At 48.1% G+C, this 21,955-nt stretch overlaps 1 pseudogene; it reads right to left on the reverse strand.

Annotated features, from left to right (window-relative positions):
• Positions 1-16,093: 16,093 nt before the first annotated feature.
• LOC100673213 (rho GTPase-activating protein 27-like) lies at positions 16,094-18,261 on the reverse strand (annotated as a pseudogene).
• Positions 18,262-21,955: the final 3,694 nt, after the last annotated feature.

Raw genomic sequence — 21,955 nt, forward strand, 5'->3', positions numbered from 1 at the left:
GGAGGCTGTGCTAGGACTTCCTGCTGCACTGGAGACGGTTCACCCTCCTCAGGGAGCTCTGGAGGTGGAACTGGGGCCTCTTGCTCAGTTGGAGGTTTGACCTCTTGGGGACGATTTGGAGGCTGAGCTGGAGCCTCCTGCTGGAGTGGAGGAGGCTCAACTTCCTCAGAGTGTTTCGGAGGCTGTACTGGGGCTTCCTCCTGGACTGGAGAAAGTTCAACTTCCTCAGAGGGCTTTGGAGGCTGAGCTGGAGCCTCCTGATGGCCTGGAGAAGTCTCAACCTCGTGGGGAGGCTTTGGAAGGTGAGCTGGAGCTTCCTGCTGAACTGGAGGAGGTCCAACCTCCTCAGAGGGCTTTGGAGGCTGAGCTGGAGCCTCCGGCTGAACTGGGTGAGGTTCAACCTCCTCAGAGGGCTTTGGAGGCTGAGCTGGAGCTTCCTGCTGAACTGGGTAAGATTCAACCTCCTCAGAGGGCTTTGGAGGCTGTGCTGCAGCTTCCTGCTGGGCTGGAGGAGGTTCGACCCCCTCAGGGGGCTTTGGAGGCTGAGCAGGAGCCTCCTGATGGCCTGGAGAAGGTTCAGCCTCATGGGAAAGCTTTGGAGGGTGAGCTGGAGCCTCCTGCTGAACTGGAGGGGGTTCAGCTTCCTCAGAGGGCTTCAGAGGCTGTACTGGGGCTTCCTCCTGGACTGGAGAAAGTTCAACTTCTTCAGAGGGCTTTGGAGGCTGAGCTGGAGACTCCTGATGGCCTGGAGAAGGTTCAACCTCATGGGGAGGCTTTGGAAGGTGAGCTGGAGCTTCCTGATGAACTGGAGGAGGTTTGATCTCCTCAGAGGGCTTTGGAGGCTGAGCTGGGGCTTCCAGCTCGGTTAGAGGAGGTTCGACTCCCTCAGAGGGCTTTGGAGGCTGAGCTGGAGCCTCCTGCTGGAGTGGAGGAGGTTCAACTTCCGCAGAGGGCTTCAGAGGCTCTGCTGGGGCTTCCTCCTGGACTGGAGAAAGTTCCACTTGCTCAGAGGGCTTTGGAGGCTGAGGGGCAGCATTCTGATGGCCTGGAGAAGGTTCAATGTCATGGGGAGGCTTTGGAAGGTGTGCTGGAGCTTCCTGCTGAACTGGGTAAGGTTCATCCTCCTCAGAGGGCTTTGGAGGCTGAGCTGGAGCCTCCTGCTGAACTGGGTAAGGTTCAACCTCCTCAGAGGGATTTGGAGGCTGTGCTGCAGCTTCCTGCTGGGTTGGAGGAGGTTGAACTCCCTCAGAGGGCTTTGGAGGCTGAGCAGGAGACTCCTGGTGGCCTGGAGAAGGTTCAACCTCATGGGGAGGCTTTGGAGGCTGAGCTGCGGCTTCCTGCTGGGTTGGAGGAGGTTTGACTCCCTCAGAGGGCTTTGGAGGCTGAGCTGGAGCCTCCTGCTGGACTGGAGGAGGTTGAACTTCCTCAGAGGGCTGTGGAGGCTGAGCTGCAGCTTCCTGCTGGGTTGGAGGAGGTTCGACTCCCTCAGAGGGCTTTGGAGGCTGAGCAGGAGCCTCCTGATGGCCTGGAGAAGGTTCAACCTCATGGGAAGGCTTTGCAGGGTGAGCTGGAGACTCCTGCTGGAGTGGAGGGGGTTCAACTTCCTCAGAGGGCCTTGGAGGCCGTGCTGAGGCTTCCTCCTGGACTGGAGAAAGTTCAACTTCTTCAGAGGGCTTTGGAGGCTGAGCAGGAGCCTCCTGATGGCCTGGAGAAGGTTCAACCTCATGGGAAGGCTTTGCAGGGTGAGCTGGAGACTCCTGCTGGAGTGGAGGGGGTTCAACTTCCTCAGAGGGCCTTGGAGGCCGTGCTGAGGCTTCCTCCTGGACTGGAGAAAGTTCAACTTCCTCAGAGGGCTTTGGAGGCTGAGCTGGAGCCTCCTGATGGCCTGGAGAAGGCTCCACCTCATGGGGAGGCTTTGGAAGGTGAACTGCAGTTTCCTGCTGAACCGGAGGAGGTTCAACCATCTCAGAGGGCTTTGGAGGCTGAGCAGGAGCCTCCTGAAGGCCTGGAGAAGGTTCAACCTCATGGGAAGGCTTTGCAGGATGAGCTGGAGCCTCTTGCTGGACTGGAGGGGGTTCAACTTCCTCAGAGGGCTTTGGAGGCTGTGATGGGGCTTCCTCCTGGACTGGAGAAAGTTCAACTTCCTCAGAGGGCCTTGGAGGCTGAGCTGGAGCCTCCTGATGGCCTGGATAAGGTTCAGCCTCCTGGGGAGGCTTTGGAAGGTGAGCTGGAGCTTCCTGCTGGACTGGAGGAGCTTCAACCTCCTCAGAGGGCTTGGGAAGCTGAGCTGGAGCCTCCTGCTGGACTGGAGGAGCTTCAAACTCCTCAGAGGGCTTTGGAGGCTGAGCTGCGACTTCCTGCTGGTTTGGAGGAGGTTTGACTCCTTCGGAGGGCTTTGGAGGCTGAGCAGGAGCCTCCTGAGGGCCTGGAGAAGGTTCAACCTCATGGGAAGGCTTTGCAGGGTGAGCTGGAGCCTCCTGCTGGACTGGAGGAGCTTCAACCTCCTCAGAGGGCTTTGGAAGCTGAGCTGGAGCCTCCTGCTGGACTGGAGGAGCTTCAACCTCCTCAGAGGGCTTTGGAGGCTGTGCTGGGATTTCCTGCTGGGCTGGAGGAGGTTGGACTCCCTCAGAGGGCTCTGGAGGCTGAGCTGGAGCTTCCTGCTGCACTGGAGAAGCCTCAAACTCCTCAGGTTGCTCTGGTGGCAGACCTGGGGTCTCCTCATGTATTGAAGGTTTAACCTCCTGGGGAGGCTTCAGAGACTGGGCTATGGCTTCCTGCTGCATTGGAGAAGGCTCAACCTCCTGAGATGGCTCTGGAGGCAGAGCTGGGGACTCCTGCTGGACTGGAGAAGTTCCACCTTCCTCTAGAGGCTTTGGAGGTAGTGCTGGGGCTTCCTGCTGGACTGGGGAAGGTTCAACTTCCTCGGGGGTCTCTGGAGTCTGAGCTGGGGTCTGCTGCTGGGTTGGAGAAGGTTTAACCTCCTGTGGAAGCATTGGAGGCTGCGCTGGGACTTCCTGCTGGACTGAAGAAGAGGCAACCTCCTCTGGGCTCTGTGGAGGCAGAGCTGGGGCCTCCTCCTGGGTGGGAGAAGCTTCAACTTCTTCGGTAGCATTTGAAGGCTGCACTGCGGCATCCTGCTGACCTAGAGAAGGTTCGACCTCCTCAGAGGGCTTTGGAGGCTGAACTGGGGCTTCTCCCTGGACTGGAGAAGGTTTAACTTCCTCTAGAGGCTTTGGAGGGTGAGCTGGGGCTTCCTGCAGGCCCGGAGAAGCTTCAACCTCCTCAGAGGGCTTTGGAAGCTGAGCTGGAGCCTCCTGCTGGACTGGAGAAGGCTCAATTTCAATCTCCTCAGGTAGCTCCGGAGGTGCAGCTGGAGCCTCCTGCTGTGCTGGAGAAGCTTCGACCTCCTGGGATGGCGTTGGAGGCTGAGCTGGGGCCTCCTGCTGGCTTGAAGAAGGTTTAACCTCCTGGGGAGGCTTTGGAGGCTGTGCTGGGGTCTCCTGCTGAGGTGGACATGATTGAACCTTCTTCATACGTTCTGGGGTTAAGGTAAGCTCCATATCCACCGGTTGAATTGTGATATTGGACAAGGTTGAATGGTGAGTTTGATTCTGACCTGGAGGTCGAAGACTCACCTCATGAGGCCCTGAAGTCTGAGGTATAACCGCATTAGGTGGCGTTAGAGGCTGAGTCTGGGCCTCCTGCTGGGCTAGAGAAGGTTCATTCTCCTCAGGTGCCTCTGGAGTGTGAACTGGGGTCTCCTGCGGTGTAGGAAAACGCTCTTCTACCTTAGGGGCCTCTGGAAGCCGTGTTGGGGCCCCTTGCTGGACTGGCGATTCGGGTGGGAAATCAGGGGAGGGCAAAGACCGGGGTTCGGTCAGCCCTGGGGGGTCAGAGTTCAGCCGGACCAGGTTCCGGGCCCACCTTGGAACAGGTGGCGCCTGGACCAGCAGCCACAGTAGTTGCAGCATGAGGAGGACCCGTGGGTCCCAGAAGCGCAACCGGGACATGACACGCGGAGGGTACGGGGCGCCGCGCTCTTAGCCGGAGCCGAACCGTTATGACCGACTGAGACGCACGCGCACGGTTACCCACCGCGCGCCCCACCCTTTATTTATGATGACACCTTTGTTTACGCACCACCTTTATTGAGGTGCGTCAGAGACCAGGCCCAAGCCACTATGGCGAGCCCTTTTCCTAGAATCACCGCGGCCCAGGCTTCCCTTCTCCTGCAGAGCTGGCAGGATTTCACGTCCCCTCCCTCACCCTTCCCCTCAAAGCAGGGGAGGGTTAGGGCTCTTTCTGTCCCCCCTCCCTGCCCTCAGCTTCCAGCCTCAGGGACAGAGAGCTTCACCAGCCTCTCTGCACAGTCAAAAGTGCTAGTCAGTTTCTGGCAGCCAGACCTCTTCTTCCTCCAAACTGAAATCGAGACATTCTTCCACTCTGTGGCGGAACTGCTTTCAAGAAAAGCACCTGACCTGCAAAATGAACGCTATTTAGTGCGGCCAGGAAGGGAGGGAACACACATTAAAGCTATTTTACTCTAAAAGGCTGCTATTTCCTCAACCCTCCGTATCCTCTTTGTTCCATATTTGGTTATTAACTCACCACTCTATCAGGTAGAGGGTACCACTAACCAGTGAGGATGCCAAACTGTCTGTAGGAAGGCCTTAGGGAGTGGGCAATTTGGTCTGAGAGTGAGGGACTGAATCCGAGTGCACAGCCCTTTACATTGGCATGGAAAAACTTGCCCAACCCACCTTGACTCAACAAGGCCATTAATACAGAAAAAGTAACAACCCCACTTTTCAGAGGTCCACCTTTGCCTACAAGGAGAAGGATGTTAAAGTCAGCATGTTAAAGGCTTCTCTTGAAATACTGTAACCAACACCCATTGGTTTCCTTTATAGCCCTCCATATAATCTTTTATTTTCTTATTTATTTGCTAGCACAACCCCTAGCATGTAAACTCCGAGAGAGGGAGGCTTTATCATGTTATTCCCAGTGCTTAGCATATGGCTTGGCACATAGTCATGGTTTTAAAATTGAACGGATTTCAAGATTGGTCTCATAAGGGGGGATCTTTTGTTTTATTCAGGCTTCTGAAATCTTTAGCACCGGCTTTGAATCCCTTCCTCTTATATTTAACAGGAAGCTAGACTTTTTTCCTTCTAAATTTATTTTGTGGGTTTAGAGTATACATTGCAAAGGATAAACTAATCCAACACTTTCTACATGTACCATTTAGTGACACTGATTATGTTCTTCAAGTTGTGCAACCATTCTCACCCTCCTTTTCTGAGTTGTTCCTCCCTTATTAACGTCACCTCACTGCACCCTAAGGTTCCTATCTAATCTTTCAACTTGCTGTTGTCAACTTGATTCCATATAGATAGTTCTTATACAAGCATAATGGCCAAGGCAGGCCTTTTTTACTATCTGTGCTGAACTACCGTACGGTTTTAAGAAGACTTAGGGGACATTTTTGTTCAACATTTAAAGATTATCTCAGGGCAATAGTTTCAGGGTTCATCCAGCCTCCATGGCTCCAGAAAGTCTAGAGTCCCTGAGAATTTGAAATGCTGTTCTGCATCTTCCCCCTTTGGATCAGGATTCTTCTGCAGAATCTTTGATCAAACTCTTCAGTAATGGTAGCCAGGCATCATCCAGTCCTTCTGGTGTCCCAGCAAAGGAGGCAGAAAATGGAGGCAATTAGCCACACATTCCATATCCTCCTCCTATTCCTGACTCTCCTTCTTCCTCTGTTGCTCCAGGTGAGTGGAGACCAATTGTTGTGCCTTGGATGGCTGCTTGCAAGCTTTTAAGGCCCCGGGCAGTATGCAGTGAACTAGGAGGTACAACAGAGCACTAAAAATGCTATTAGGTCAATTAACTAGGATGTCCCATGAAAAACATGACCCTAAACCTCCAAACCAAGAAACCAAATTCCCTGAGGTTTTTGGCTGTACATAAGCAGCCTCAGCAGGTACTCCTTCTTCTTCTTGTTTTTGTCATTGTTGTAAATACATCCATAGCACAACTTCTGCCAGTTCAACTTTTTACAGGTGTACAACTTACTGACCGCAATTACAGTAATCAGGTGTGTAATCCTACCCTGATTCAATGTGATTTAGGAAGGTAGACTTCTTAAAGCCCAGTCTTGGATAAACCTGAAGTTCCCTTGACTGGGTTTTCTTTGAGTCAATTAAAATAATTATTTTACTGGGAAAAACCTTCAAATACTTTTTCAGAAAGGAGTGACTTCCTCTTTCTCTACCTTCTTCTCTTCAAATCAAAACACTTTGCAACTTTGAGGTGAGCTGAGTATGAAACATCTAGCCCCCAAATTAAGTTCCCATTGATCCAGGTCAATGAAACACATCTTCCTGCTCCTAACTTTTTTTATTATTATTATCACTATTTTTTTTAATTAACTTTTATTAAGCTTCAAGTGAACATTTACAAATCCAAACAGTCTGTCACATGTAAGTTTACATACATCTTACTCCCTACTCCCACTTGCTCTCCCCCTATTGAGTCAGCCCTTTCAGTCTCTGCTTTCGTGCCAATTTTGCCATCTTCCCTCTCTCTCTATCTTCCCATCCCCCCTCCATTCAAGAGTTGCCAACACACTCTCCAGTGTCCACCTGATTTAATTAGCTCACTCTTCATCAGCATCTCTCTCCCCCCCGCTGACCAGTCCCTTTCATGTCTGATGAGTTGTCTTCGGGGATGGTTCCTGTCCTGTGCCAACAGAAGGTCTGGGGAGCATTGCCGCCAGGATTCCTCTAGTCGCAGTCAGACCATTAAGTATGGTCTTTTTATGAGAATTTGGGGTCTGCATCCCACTGATCTCCTGCTCCTTCAGGAGTTCTCTGTTGTGCTCCCTGACAGGGCAGTCATTGATTGTGGCCAGGCACCAACTAGTTCTTCTGGTCTCAGGATGTTGTAAGTCTCTGGTTCATGTGGCCCTTTCTGTCTCTTGGGTTCTTAGCTGTCTTGTGTCCTTGGTGTTCTTCATTTTCCTTTGCTCCAGGTGGGTTGAGACCAACTGATGCGTCTTAGATGGCCGCTTGTTAGCATTTAGGACCCCAGACGCCACATTTCAAAGTGGGATGCAGAATGTTTTCATAATAGAATTATTTTGCCAATTGACTTAGAAGTCCCCTCAAACCATGTTCCGCAGACCCCTGCCCTTGCTCCGCTGACCTTTGAAGCATTCATTTTATCCCGGAAACCTCTTTGCTTTTAGTCCGGTCCAATTGGGCTGACCTTCCTTGTATTGAGTGTTGTCTTTCCCTTCACCCAAAGCAGTTCTTATCTACTGTTTGATCAATAAAAAACCCTCTCCCTCCCTCCCCGCTTCGTAACCACAAAAGTATGTGTTCTTCTCAGTTTTTTCTATTTCTCAAGATCTTATAATAGTGGTCTTATACAATATTTGTCCTTTTGCCTCTGACTCATTTCGCTCAGCATAATGCCTTCCAGATTCCTCCATGTTATGAAATGTTTCAGAGATTCGTCACTGTTCTTTATCGATGCGTAGTATTCCATTGTGTGAATATACCACAATTTATTTACCCATTCATCCGTTGATGGACACCTTGGTTGCTTCCAGCTTTTTGCTATTGTAAACAGAGCTGCAATAAACATGGGTGTGCATATATCTGTTTGTGTGAAGGCTCTTGTATCTCTAGGGTATATTCCGAGAAGTGGGATTTCTGGGTTGTATGGTAATTCTATTTCTAACTGTTTAAGATAATGCCAGATGGATTTCCAAAGTGGTTGTACCATTTTACATTCCCACCAGCAGTGTATGAGAGTTCCAATCTCTCCGCAGCCTCTCCAACATTTATTATTTTGTGTTTTTTGGATTAATGCCAGTCTAGTTGGTGTGAGATGGAATCTCATCATAGTTTTAATTTGCATTTCTCTAATGGCTAATGATCTGGAGCATTTTCTCATGTATCTGTTGGCTGCCTGAATATCTTCGTTAGTGAAATGTGTGTTCATATCCTTTGCCCACTTCTTGATTGGGTTGTTTGTCTTTTTGTGGTTGAGTTTTGACAGAATCATGTAGATTTTAGAGATCAGGTGCTGGTCTGAGATGTCATAGCTGAAAATTCTTTCCCAGTCTGTAGGTGGTCTTTTTACTCTTTTGGTGAAGTCTTTAGATGAGCATAGGTGTTTGATTTTTTGGAGCTCCCAGTTATCTGGTTTCTCTTCATCATTTTTGGTAATGTTTTGTATTCTGTTTATGCCCTGTATTAGGGCTCCTAGGGTTGTCCCTATTTTTTCTTCCATGATCTTTACCGTTTTAGTCTTTATGTTTAGGTCTTTGATCCACTTGGAGTTAGTTTTTGTGCATGGTGTGAGGTATGGGTCCTGTTTCATTTTTTTGCAAATGGATATCCAGTTATGCCAGCACCATTTGTTAAAAAGACTATCTTTTCCCCAATTAACTGACACTGGGCCTTTGTCAAATATCAGCTGCTCATACATGGATGGATTTATATCTGGATTCTCAATTCTGTTCCATTGGTCTATGTGCCTGTTGTTGTACCAGTACCAGGCTGTTTTGACTACTGTAGCTGTATAATAGGTTCTGAAATCAGGTAGAGTGAGGCCTCCCACTTTCTTCTTCTTTTTCAGTAATGCTTTGCTTATCCGGGGCTTCTTTCCCTTCCATATGAAATTGGTGATTTGTTTCTCTATCCCCTTAAAATATGACACTGGAATTTGGATCGGAAGTGCGTTATATGTATAGATGGCTTTTGGTAGAATAGACATTTTTACTATGTTAAGTCTTCCTATCCATGAGCAGGGTATGTTTTTCCACTTAAGTATGTCCTTTTGAATTTCTTGTAGTAGAGCTTTGTAGTTTTCTTTGTATAGGTCTTTTACATCCTTGGTAAGATTTACTCCTAAGTATTTTATCTTCTTGGGGGCTACTGTGAATGGTATTGATTTGGTTATTTCCTCTTCGGTGTTCTTTTTGTTGATGTAGAGGAATCCAAGTGATTTTTGTATGTTTATTTTATAACCTGAGACTCTGCCAAACTCTTCTATTAGTTTCAGTAGTTTTCTGGAGGGTTCCTTAGGGTTTTCCGTGTATACGATCATGTCATCTGCAAATAGTGATAGCTTTACTTCCTCCTTGCCAATCCGGATACCGTTTATTTCTTTGTCTAGCCTAATTACCCTGGCTAGGACTTCAAGTACGATGTTGAATAAGAGCAGTGATAAAGGGCATCCTTGTCTGGCTCCCGTTCTCAAGGGAAATGCTTTCAGGTTCTCTCCATTTAGAGTGATATTGGCTGTTGGCTTTGCATAGATGCCCTTTATTATGTTGAGGAATTTTCCTTCAATTCCTATTTTGGTAAGAGTTTTTATCATAAATGGGTGTTGAACTTTGTCAAATGCATTTTCTGCATCTATTGATAAGATCATGTGGTTTTTATCTTTTGTTTTATTTATGTGATGGATTACATTAATGGTTTTTCTGATATTAAACCAGCCTTGCATACCTGGTATAAATCCCACTTGATCAGGGTGAATTATTTTTTTGATGTGTTGTTGGATTCTATTGGCTAGAATTTTGTTCAGGATTTTTGCATCTATGTTCATAAGGGATATAGGTCTATAATTTTCTTTTTTTGGAATGTCTTTACCTACTTTTGGTATCAGGGAGATGGTAGCTTCATAGAATGAGTTGGGTAGTGTTCTGTCTTTTTCTATGCTTTGAAATACCTTCAGTAGTAGTGGTGTTAAGTCTTCTCTGAAGGTTTGGTAGAACTCTGCAGTGAGGCCGTCCGGGCCAGGACTTTTTTTTGTTGGAAGTTTTTTGATTACCGTTTCAATCTCTTTTTTTGTTATGGGTCTATTTAGTTGTTCTACTTCTGAATGTGTTAGTTTAGGTAGGTAGTGTTTTTCCAGGAATTCATCCATTTCTTCTAGGTTTTCAAATTTGTTAGAGTACAATTTTTCTAGTAATCTGAAATGATTCTTTTAATTCCATTTGGCTCTGTTGTGATGTGGTCCTTCTCGTTTCTTATTCGGGTTATTTGTTTCCTTTCCTGTATTTCTTTAGTCAGTCTAGCCAATGGTTTATCAATTTTGTTAATTTTTTCAAAGAACCAGCTTTTGGCTTTGTTAATTCTTTCAATTGTTTTTCTGTTCTCTAATTCATTTAGTTCAGCTCTAATTTTTAGTATTTGTTTTCTTCTGGTGCCTCATGGGTTCTTTTGTTGCTCACTTTCTATTTGTTCAAGTTGTCGGGACAGTTCTCTGATTTTGGCTCTTTCTTCTTTTTGTATGTGTGCATTTATCGATATAAATTGGCCTCTGAGCACTGCTTTTGCTGTGTCCCAGAGGTTTTGATAGGAAGTATTTTCATTCTCGTTGTATTCTATGAATTTCCTTATTCCCTCCTTGATGTGTTCTATAACCCAGTCTTTTTTCAGGAGGATATTGTTCATTTTACAAGTATTTGATTTCTTTTCCCTAGTTTTTCTGTTATTGATTTCTAGTTTCATTGCCTTGTGGTCTGAGAAGATGCTTTGTAATATTTCGATGTCTTGGACTCTGCAAAGATTTGTTTTATGACCTAATACGTGGTCTATTCTAGAGAATGTTCCATGTGCACTAGAAAAAAAAGTATATTTTGCAGCAGTTGGGTGGAGAGCTCTGTATAAGTCAATGAGGTCAAGTTGGTTGATTGTTGTAAGTAGGTCTTCCGTGTCTCTATTGAGCTTCTTACTGGATGTCCTGTCCTTCTCCGAAAGTGGTGTGTTGAAGTCTCCTACTATAAATGTGGAGGTGTCTATCTCACTTTTCAATTCTGTTAAAATTTGATTTATGTATCTTGCAGCTCTGTCATTGGGTGCATAAATATTTAATATGGTTATGTCTTCCTGATCAATTGTCCCTTTTATCATTATATAGTGTCCTTCTTTATCCTTTGTGGTGGATTTAAGTCTAAAGTCTATTTTGTCAGAAATTAATATTGCTACTCCTCTTCTTTTTTGCTTATTGTTTGCCTGATATATTTTTTTCCATCCTTTGAGTTTTAGTTTGTTTGTGTCTCTAAGTCTAAGGTGTGTCTCTTGTAGGCAGCATATAGATGGATCGTTTTTCTTTATCCAGTCCGTGACTCTCTGTCTCTTTATTGGTGCATTTAGTCCATTTACTTTCAGAGTAATTATAGAGAAATAAGTTTTTTAGTGCTGTCATTTTGATGCCTTTTCATGTGTGTTGTTGGCTATTTCATTTTTCCACATACTTTTTTGTGCTGAGACGTTTTTCTTAGTAGATTGTGAGATCCTCATTTTCATAATGTTTAACTTTATGTTAGTTGAGTCGTTACATTTTTCTTGGCTTTTTTCTTGAGTTATGGAGTTGTTATACCTTTTTGTGGTTACCTTTTTATTTACCCCTATTTTTCTAAGTAAAAACCTAACTTGTATCGTTCTATATCGCCTTGTATCACTCTCCATCTGGCAGTTCAATGCCTCCTGTATTTAGTCCCTCTTTTTGATTATTGTGATCTTTTACCTATTGATTTCCCTGATTCCCTGTTATGTGTATTATTTTATTTATTTATTTACTTTTTAGAATTAATCTTAATTTGTTTGTTTTTGTGGTTTCCCTATTTGAGTTGATATCAGGACGTTCTGTTTTGTGACCTTGTATTGTGCTGGTACCTGATATTATTGGTCATCTGACCAAACAATCTCCTTTAGCATTTCTTGTAGCCTTGGTTTGGTTTTTGCAAATTCTCTAAACTTGTGTTTATCTGTAAATATCTTAATTTCTCCTTCATATTTCAGAGAGAGTTTTGCTGGGTATATGATCCTTGGTTGGCAGTTTTTCTCCTTCAGTGCTCTGTATACGTTGTCCCATTCCCTTCTTGCCTGCATGGTTTCTGCTGAGTAGTCTGAACTTATTCTTATTGATTCTCCCTTGAAGGAAACCTTTCTTTTCTCCCTGGCTGCTTTTAAAATTTTCTGTTTATCTTTGGTTTTGGCAAGTTTGATGATGATATGTCTTGGTGTTTTTCTTTTTGGATCAATCTTAAATGGGGTTCGATGAGCATCTTGGATAGATATCCTTTCGTCTTTCATGATGTCAGGGAAGTTTTGTGTCAGGAGTTCTTCAACTATTTTCTCTGTGTTTTCTGTCCCCCCTCCCTGTTCTGGGACTCCAATCACTCGCAAGTTATCCTTCTTGATAGAGTCCCACATAATTCTTAGGGTTTCTTCATTTTTTTAAATTCTTTTATCTGATTTTTTTTCAGCTATGTTGGTGTTGATTCCCTGGTCCTCCAGAAGTCCCAGTCTACATTCTAATTGCTCGAGTCTGCTCCTCTGACTTCCTATTGCGTTGTCTAATTCTGTAATTTTACTGTTAATCTTTTGGATTTCTACATGCTGTCTCTCTATGGATTCTTGCAACTTATTAATTTTTCCACTATGTTCTTGAATAATCTTTTTGAGTTCTTCAACAGTTTTATCAGTGTGTTCCTTGGCTTTTTCTGCAGTTAGCCTAATTTCATTTGTGATGTCTTTAAGCATTCTGTAAATTAGTTTTTTATATTCTGTATCTGATAATTCCAGGATTGTATCTTCATTTGGGAAAGATTTTGATTCTTTTGTTTGGGGGTTGGAGAAGCTGTCATGGTCTGCTTCTTTATGTGGTTTGATATGGACTGCTGTCTCCGAGCCATCACTGGGAAACTAGTTTTTCCAGAAATCCGCTGACTGGTACGCTGGCTCCTGGCTCTGAAAACAATCGCTGTCTCCCCGTATTTGTTCGTTCTCCGTCTCTAAATCTGTGTTTGTTGTTCAGAGTTCGTAGATTGTTATGTATGTGATCGATTCACTTGTTTTTCCGAGTCTTTGTTGCAAAAGGGATCCGCGGTAGCGTCCACCTAGTCCGCCATCTTGGCCCCGCCTCTATTATCACTATTTTTAATGAAAACATCTCACAGGTAGTAAAGTTGTTTTAGAAACTACCTTGGCAGCTTAATGCCTAAGTTGGGACATTCGTATCATAGGTCTACAAAAGGGTTCTTCAGCCAGCTTCCCAGGCGCTCACTCGATCCGAAGTCAGCGCTGCAGCTCTCACTTTCCTCCTCGGGGGGCCAATCTACAGACTGGAATCATACATCCTCAGAGCTGGGGGCCCTTCCGGAGTGGGAGAGGGACCCGAAATGCCACGCTTTTTCCTTTCCTTACCCTGGTTAGCTCCCCTTACCGCCACCAGGGACCCTCAGAGCATTCGCTTTCCTTGATGCATGGAGCCCCTCGTATGTTGTAGACAGCCATCCTATTCTCCCCCACCCTTTCCTACCCTGGCTACCCCTACCCACCTCCCAGTTCTGGCCTCTTCTTCCTCCCAGTTCTGGCCTCTTCTTCTCGTATCTTCTTCAGCCCCACTGTACACACTCCACTAAGTCAACATTCCTCAATATGTGGCTCCCAGTTCTGAGTTTGGGATTCCAGCTGGGGCCAGAGCACTGCTACCAACTGCCCCAGCATCACCTCCCTAGATCTGAATTCCTATCTCTATTAATACAGCTAAATTCTGTACTCACTGTTCGCTCATAGGGAATTAGTGGTCAAAAGACCCAGGTTGTTTTTTGGATAAATAGCGGTCAGAGTGGGCCTGCTCCGTTTCCGCTTATGCAATTGATTTTTTAAAGCTAAAAGATGGTGGACACAAATTCAGATTTTGTCTTCTAGTCTCAGCTGTCATTCCGGCCTGAGGCTGTTTCTCGGGGTATTTACTTTCTTCCTGGCTCCCTTGAAATGGCAAATTCCTCTGTTACCATCTAATGGTTGGAAGAAAAAAAGGTGCACAACTTCCAGAGCCAAGATGCAGGAATCTTATTCCAGTGACAGACTGAACCTTTGTCTTTGAAGCAAATTACACAAAGAAGAGATTAACTCTTTAACTCAGTAATCAATGAAAGTTTTGTGATTTGAACAGCGAGAAAACTAATTCTTTGTTTTATATGCTAGTTAACATTAAAGCTCTTCAAAATCTCATAAATTAAACCATTAAACTTTAGTCAGACAGATAAAACTTTTGAAAGGGAAAAGATAACTACTTTCTTTCCCTTTTACACTTCTGGAACTGTTACTTTTGTTTTAAGATGAAATTCTTATTCTTATTTTCTACACCAGCTGCACTGGTCTCTTTCCAAAGGGGTGCGGGGCTTTCTCTACTCCTTGTGGCCTTGGTCTCCTACCTTTTTTTTGTTTTCTTGGGGGATGGCCTTTAGCCTATAAGGCAGCAGTTAGGAAGGCTGACTGACAATTGGGTCTGTAAATCTTTTTCCTTATCTCAGTTAGAGTATGCTTGGCAGGCCAGTCTCAGTAGCTGAGAGATTTTTAACCCTATACTTCCTTCTTTTTCTGAAGCTTTCTTTTTCTTTAATTGATCATAAGAAAAGAATTGTCAGTGTTTAAGAATGCACCCTAGGGTGAATCTCCTGGTATGGGCTCTTGATTTTTCATTTTATCTAATTAAATGTTCCCAAGATTTTTTTTTTTCTTTAAGAACCTAGATTTTTATTTTTATGGGTAGTTGATACCCCTAGCATTTTCTTTTAGTCTATAGGAATTTATTTGTGTCTCATGTGGCAGCCAAGGATTTTCTCAGGTCTGGGAGAGAACCTCTCTATTTTTTTTTTTTTTTTCAGCCCAATCAATAAGTTCTCAGGAGTCTCTGTAAGTGTGTTTAATTTAACCTAAATTTTTTCACCAATTAATTTATATGCATTACACATAAATGACACATAAGACACAGACAGAGGCAACGAAGATAGCCTTCAAGTCTGAACCTCTCAGACAGCACTGGTCATGCATAAAATTCACACATAAGACGAACAGGCAAACAGAGAGCGCTGGGACCAGACAAGCCACAATGGGAGAGGGGAAATGAGGATGGTTTTAGCGTGGTCCAACACATTACTAGGAATATCTGAATATCCACCTCAATCCTGCAGATGCCTCTTAACCCCAATACCAGATGGGGGTGCTTCAGTCTCTCAGTCTAAACAGATAGAGATGTCTACATCCACTCACCAGAACCAGGGTGCACAAACCAGAGCCAGATAACATCTAGATAGACAAAATTGACAGCGGTTTTTACACCTGACAAAACTCTAGAGTCACCAAGAGTCCCTCTTTGAAATCACAAATGCAATAATGGGCCTGAACTGGTAGAAACGCACTAACTGGGCAAAACGCCAGGACTATCACCCACCAGCTGGCACTTAATCAAAAGGAAAAGAAAATGGAGAGGAAAGTGAGGGAGAGAAAGAGGAGAGTCAATTATCAGTTCTCCAGAGTATATCAAGTCTAACAGATCTTGGAGTGATTCTCCCCCTCACCGCAGACCACACCATATCTAATGAATCTTGGGATGACCCCCTCACTTCAGAAGCCAAGTCTGCATCGAGGGGAATCACTCCACTCTTGAGACTCCCTGGATTGTGCAGGTCCGGGCAGGCAGCTTTTCAACTCAATCTGGGAAGTGTATCTATTTCTTGCTTTACCAGGTTTACCAGATCTGGGGGCCAAGCCCCTCATGGTAAATGTTGGGTCAGGACTCTCAGGCTCAGGAAAAACAGGTCAAGACAGAGAGAAATATCCTTTGTTCTTATGGAAATTTGGATGAGAGGAGTAGGCATGGAGATCTAATCACCAGAGGGAGGGACACAGGACATGTGGTATCCTGGCAGCTGCTTGTCTGTCTGTCAGGGTTTAGTAGGTCTCCTTATCTGCCCCCACACCCAGGTCTGAGGAAAAAGTCAGTCCTGCCCTGTTTGCCAAATTCTGTTACAGGGCAAGGCTTCCCAGCTCGAGACGAAGCCCTGCCTAGGTTCTTACCTTCTTCTGACCAAGAATGACCAGGAGAGGCTGAGAGGTTCCACATGAACAAAGGTTTATTAGTGATAGAAAGAAAGTAAAGGGCTCACAAGGGAGAGAGGGAGAGGGGTTTCCACCTATGCTAGCCTCCAGTCTCTCACTGGACAAAGAATTTCTTAGGGCTTATAAATGCATTAGAAAGGCATTAAATTTATTCATTAGATGGGTGGAGATTTCTAGGGGAAGGGGAGGGATTATGGAAATCACATGCGGGTGCAGTTAGAATTCAAGATGGGCTTCCTGGCAGAGGTTGCTGGAACTAACATGAAGTCCATCACAAAGGCTGCCAGGATTTCAAACAGAACTTATTCTGGGATGTTGTGCATGCGTGATGCCTCTGGATCTTGCTTTGAGCCTTGGCGAGGGGTCCCTGTTCATGTTTGTCTCATGTGAAAGGTCGTTCATAGGCCTCGTTGATCTTACTGCACACACTCTGCACCTGATGAGGCCTTGAAAAATAGCTCAGAAGGATTATCCCTGATTTGTGCCTGGTCAAGCACACAGGGCCTTGAAATATAGCCCCTTATCTTGTCTAAGCACCTAGTTTGTTAATCACAAGTAGTTTTCTGGTGCCAGCAGCAAAAGTTATATGGTGGTCTGTACTTAGGTTTAGATTCAGAGACTAATTAGAGCTGGTCAAGCACACAGGGCTTTGAAATGTAGCCCTTATTTAATTCAGCCGGCCCGATCTCTTCTCTGTCTTACATACACCCACCCTGTGCTATGCAATGCTCTGGCTGGGCTTGGGGCAGCATCCTGTAATTACACTCAGTTGCATTTCTGCGCCCCATTCATTTCTCAGTCTGTCATACACTGGTGGCTTGTGTGTTGCTGTGATGCTGGAAGCTATGCCACTGGTATTTCAGATATCAGTAGATTCAGCTGTGGTGGACAGGTTTCAGTGGAGCCGCCACAGTAAGAAGGAGTAGGAAGGAAGGCCTGGTGATCTACTTGCAAAATTTAACCAACGGAAGCCCTATGGATTACAACAGACTGTTGCCCAATATTGTGCTGGAAGATGAGCCCCTAGGTTGAAAGGCACTAAAAATACGCAGTGGCCACTACAACGGACTGCAGCATACCCACAATACTGAAGATGTGACAGGGCTAGGCCGCTTTCAGTTCTGTTTGTACATGGGGTCTCTGGGAGTTGGAGCTGACTCAGGTGAAGCTAACAACAGCATTTCCGCAGCAAAACATGAATATTCATAAGTGGGATAAATAAAGATGATCCAGGGCTTGCAGGGAGCTCTGGTGGTTCAGTGGTTGAGCGCTCTAAAGCTAACGGAAAACGTGGGCGGTTCAAAGCTACCAGGCACTCTTCGAGGAGAGAAGTGACAGTCTGTTTCCGTAAAGATTACAGCCTAGGAAACCCTGTGGGACAGTTTTCTACGCTGTCCTGTGGGGTCGCTCTTAGTGGGAATCCACTCGAGGGCAACTGGTTTGGGTATCAATGACATCGCAACAGTTCAAGTCAAATTTTGCCACCAATCGAGTTACAAAAAACCTTTGGCCTCCCAGAGTTTTGGCATTTTGGACATGCATCATCTGCATTGTGAGTCTGTACCATGCTGGTTTGGGGCTGAGGAAGGTGAGGCCCGGTACCCTGTGTGAACGAACTGATCCAGGGGACACTGGGTGTCAAGCCCCACACTAAGCGGGTCTCCTTGCACTCCTACTCCTCGCCTGGTAACGCACCTGGTCCGGGCGCTCCTCCCGCGGCGGCCCACGCACGTCCTGGATGGCCTTGCTGATGTTTTCTGGGCCATTGCTCGCCAGGCACCGCGGACACACCCAGGAGCCCGCCACCTGCAGGCCCTGAAGCTGCCCGCGCTCCGGAGGAGGCCGGCAGGGGCGCAGCGGCAGGAGCCAGGTAGTCCAGGGACTGGGCGGGCCGCACAGGCGCAGGGAGCCCCATGTACAGGCAGGCAGGCAGGCCCGGCGACAGTTTGTCGCGCTGGGCGCCACAGGGAGCGTGCGCGGCGCGGTGGCTCGGTGGGGGCGCCGTCGGGGTCCGAAGGCGTCGGCGCGCTCAGGAACCGGTAGTCGTAGGCGAGCGGCTCTGGGCTGTGGGCCCGGGTGGGGCGTTGGCGGGGCGGACAGCAGCGGGGCCGCCGAGCGGCGACAGCTCACGCACGCACTGCGCGCGCAGGTAGAAGGGGCGCCCGCCGGGCTCGCGCCTTAGGTGCCACCAGGGCTCCGTACTGTGGCTCAGCAGCTGGTAGCGCTCGTTGGGCTGGATGGGGACGCGGCGCCCATCCTTGGCGGTGTACTCAAAGGGGTGCTCCACCCACAGGTACACGTCCCCCTCGACGTCCGCCGCCATCGCCGCCTGGGCGCTTCCCTGAGGGCAGCAAGGTGGGGCGGGGTGGGGGAGGACATGGAGGTCAAGGCTGCGGAGCAGGGAAGAGCACCGCAGGGGGTGGGAGGAGGCCTGGGTTCGAATCCAGGTCCTGGACTTACCCTGTGCCCCCGGGGCTCCGTTTCCCTATCCCTAAATTGGGGGCCTCGACAAGAAAATCTCGAAGGCTCGGGTTCTTACACTCCATGATGGACTAACAACACCCCGTTCATTCTGTGGCGTTGGTTATGACATTCGAGCCTCGCTTGTGTCCCGTGGTGGGAAGGTTGGGGGTAATACTGCTCCAGCTGTACTGCCAGAGAGGCTTGGGCTCAAAGAGTTGGGGTGATCGACAGCACAGTTGCCTAAAAACTGCCTGGGCCTCAGTGTCCCCGTGTGTAAGATGGAAAGAACTGTCCATTGCCTACAGCTCCTGCTGCCCGCTGGGTCCCGCCTCCTGGAGTCCGCAGGGAGTCCTCGGACGGCCCTGCAGCGCCCCCTGCCGCCAGGAGTCTGAGGACGCAACTTGGCGGGTCAGGGCCTAGGCGCGGGCTCTGGGGGCGGCTCCCTGGCCGCTCTGCCCCTGAGGTACCCCTGTCCGGCTTAGTCCCAGGGTCAGGGCGGCAGGGCTGCATCTGCCAACGCGGGGAAACCGGTTTTCTCGGTTTCTCTTCCCCTACTTAAAAAAAATTTTTTTTTTTTTTTTTCTGTTTGTTTACTTAGCAGCCTCGCGGTATAGGTCTACCTCGTGCCAGGCCAGTCCAGACTGGGCCGCTCCGCCCCTGCTCTCTAACTCCCCCCTCCGCTCCCAACCTGCCCGGTAATGCTACATGCCCCATGAGAGTGACCCCTAGAAAATGGACTTTGTGACAGTGACTACCCATGCAGCGACACCCCCTTTCCACCCCCCCAAAATCAAACCCACAGCTGTCGAGTGAATTCTGACTCATAGCGACCCCCAGGGCCCTCCAAAGATCTCCAGCAGTGAACACAAGTCCCAGCCACTCCCAGGCTGCCCCAGCTCTGCTCCTGGTGGATCCGGGGAGGGGACAGAGCCTCACTGTAAATCTGCCTGCGTTCCCATCAGAGCGAGGAGTTGGTATCCTCCCCCGAAAGTGGCTGTCACTTCAAGCTCTTCCACTGACCACACCTTCTCCTGTCCCAAAAGGTTGCCAGGGACCAGCAGGCTAAAGCCCGGCCCCCTGGGGAAGCTGAGGGACCCTAGGAACAGGGTCGGGGCGCATAGTGATCCCTCTCTACTCCTTCTCAAGCTTTCCTCGATGCGGGGAAGGGCTGTAAACTGAGTCACCGAGCACACTGAGCTCCGGAGGTGGGATCAGTGAGGGGCCCAGAACTGAGTCAACAAGTCCCAAGGCAGAGGACATCCCCTCACACCACCTCACCCCGGAACCCCGGCCGCGCACTCCCATGAGCTGGGTGGACTGAGCTGGCGGGTGGATGCAGGTTAGGTCCCTATCATCTCCCTGGACTGGGCTTCCAAGGGCAAGGCTGAGAGATCACGGGGACCAGGAACTGAAGAGGGGACCTGGGGAGATTTGCCTCATCTCTGCATCTCAGTTTTCTTTCCTGTGAATTGAAGGTGATAACACCTACTATATGTCACTGTCGGGAGGATGAGACGTACTTAATTAGCACAATGCCTAACACACAGGAAATTCAATATATTAATTATTATTATTGCTACTTTTATCATGAGACGAACCTTCCCCTCTTTGGGTTTGGACTGAGGTCTTCAAGCCTCCCATTCTTCTTTATGGGGAGAGGGAAACAGGTGCCCCCAGAGGCACATTGTGGAGGACAGAGGGGCTGATCCAAATGCAAAGCAGCACCCAGGGCACACGCTCCTGGCCCTCTACTGGGCCTGTTTCCCCCCAGTCCTCGCACCTGTCTCCTCTTCTCCAGACCCTGCACCTACTGTCCCTGAAGGCAGGCAAAGCTGGGCTCATGGGATGAGCATAGGGTGCTCCCTAGCAAGCTGGGAGGACCCTTCATAGACAGGAAACACCAACCGACCAGGGTCTTGCAACTTGATTTCTCAGGGGGTTGGCCTGACTTCCTTCTCCTGTGACAATGATGGCTCTGGTGGGCTTCCCTTGGAACTTCAGAGGAAGGTCAACAGCCAGGTAAAGGCCACTTGGGGCCCTAAAGCCGTGGGTCCTGAACCAGAGGCCCTGCTCAAGCAGCCTGGCCTTTCTGAGGGCCGCTTTCTCCTTCATAACCCAGTGAGAAGTTCAGTCCTGAAGCTTCATGTGTCCCAGTGTCAGGAGGCTGTGTTATGACATTTAGGGCACAGGAAAAACGCTGTTTTAGTGTGGAATTTCGGCCCCAGCTTCAGTTGTTATCCATGAGCGTATGTGAATAAACCTCCCAAAGCCTTCTTCTCTGTCCTTACTCCTTCCTGGCACACAGGCCCCTGCCTTCAAAGGTTTGCTCCTGAACTCTGAGCGCTCTGCTGTGCCCAGGGACTGACTGCTGGGGCAGGCAGAGCCCTATAACACACAGTAACAGGTGGCAGATGGCCCACGGTATTCCCCCAAACAGTGGCAGCATTAGGATTCAGAAGCAAGACCAGAGATTAGAAAGATCAGGTTTTTGCTGCAAAATCATTCAAAAATCTCACGGCAGCAGTTCCTTCAATGCATTGCAAACACTTTTCTGGGCTGAAGTCTGCTCAGGAGAGGCAGTTTATTGCATAAAATAACATCTTTTAAAAGAGCGTGGGCACTACTGAGGTTCATGCCAGCCTTCCACGGGAGGCCAGTGAGTAAAGGTCATTAGCATCAGCAGCTTTTTGGCAATGGGGAGGGGGTGAGCCCTAATGCTAATAATCCCCAGGGTGGGAGAAGGTCCCACCAACCAAGGTGAGCTCCGCCAGGGTCTCACTCCTGCTGCCTGAGGGCACCTGCCAGGATAGACTCACAGGGCCTGAGAAAACAGGGCCAGGTGCAGGCTGCGCTGCCTACCCCAGGCTGGGCTCCTGCCCACTCAGGCTTCTGGAGCAGCTACTGCTCTGACTAAGCCGTGCCTGTGGTGGGCCATGAATGCTGGCTACAGGGGTTGGGGGTTAGGGCCCACTTTCTGGTTTAGAGGCTTTGGTGTGCTGGGTACAGGTGTGTACCATCTTCCATGATGGAGGGAGAAGCTGTGTGGCAGCCTCCCTGCTCCACACCTGCTACGGCCTCCTCTATCCTATTGCACAATGTATCCAGCTCCACAGGGCTCCAGGGCCAGGTGACTCAGCAGCAGGATCACCCCAAGAGAGAGGTGGAGTTAGGGTCATCCTTTGACAGTGACACCTGGGATCTCCACCTGAGGCCTCCAATTCCAAGCTGAATGCAGGTTAGATGGTTAGAGGGCCCTAGGACTTAGAGAGGCCCACTGGGTCCAGGAAAGGTGGGGGAAGGCAGCAAAGAAATCACGCTCAGATTTCCCCCCAGCCCCAGGGGTCCAAACACCACTTTGAAAACATTTTCAGGCCTCATCCTAACTCCAAGATTTCCTCCAAGGTAATGCCTTCCCATGAACGTTTCCCGTCTCTGGTAGCGCCCCCTACTGAGCAAGTCCAGCGAAGCTTCGTGAATAATGGCTTAGAAAACTGAAGCTAAAGATCCTTCCACAATCAGTTTCTCCCACAGGTCCCTGCACATCTTGGCAGTGG

This window comes from Loxodonta africana, chromosome 18, assembly GCF_030014295.1.
Source record: "Loxodonta africana isolate mLoxAfr1 chromosome 18, mLoxAfr1.hap2, whole genome shotgun sequence".
NCBI lineage: Eukaryota > Metazoa > Chordata > Mammalia > Proboscidea > Elephantidae > Loxodonta > Loxodonta africana.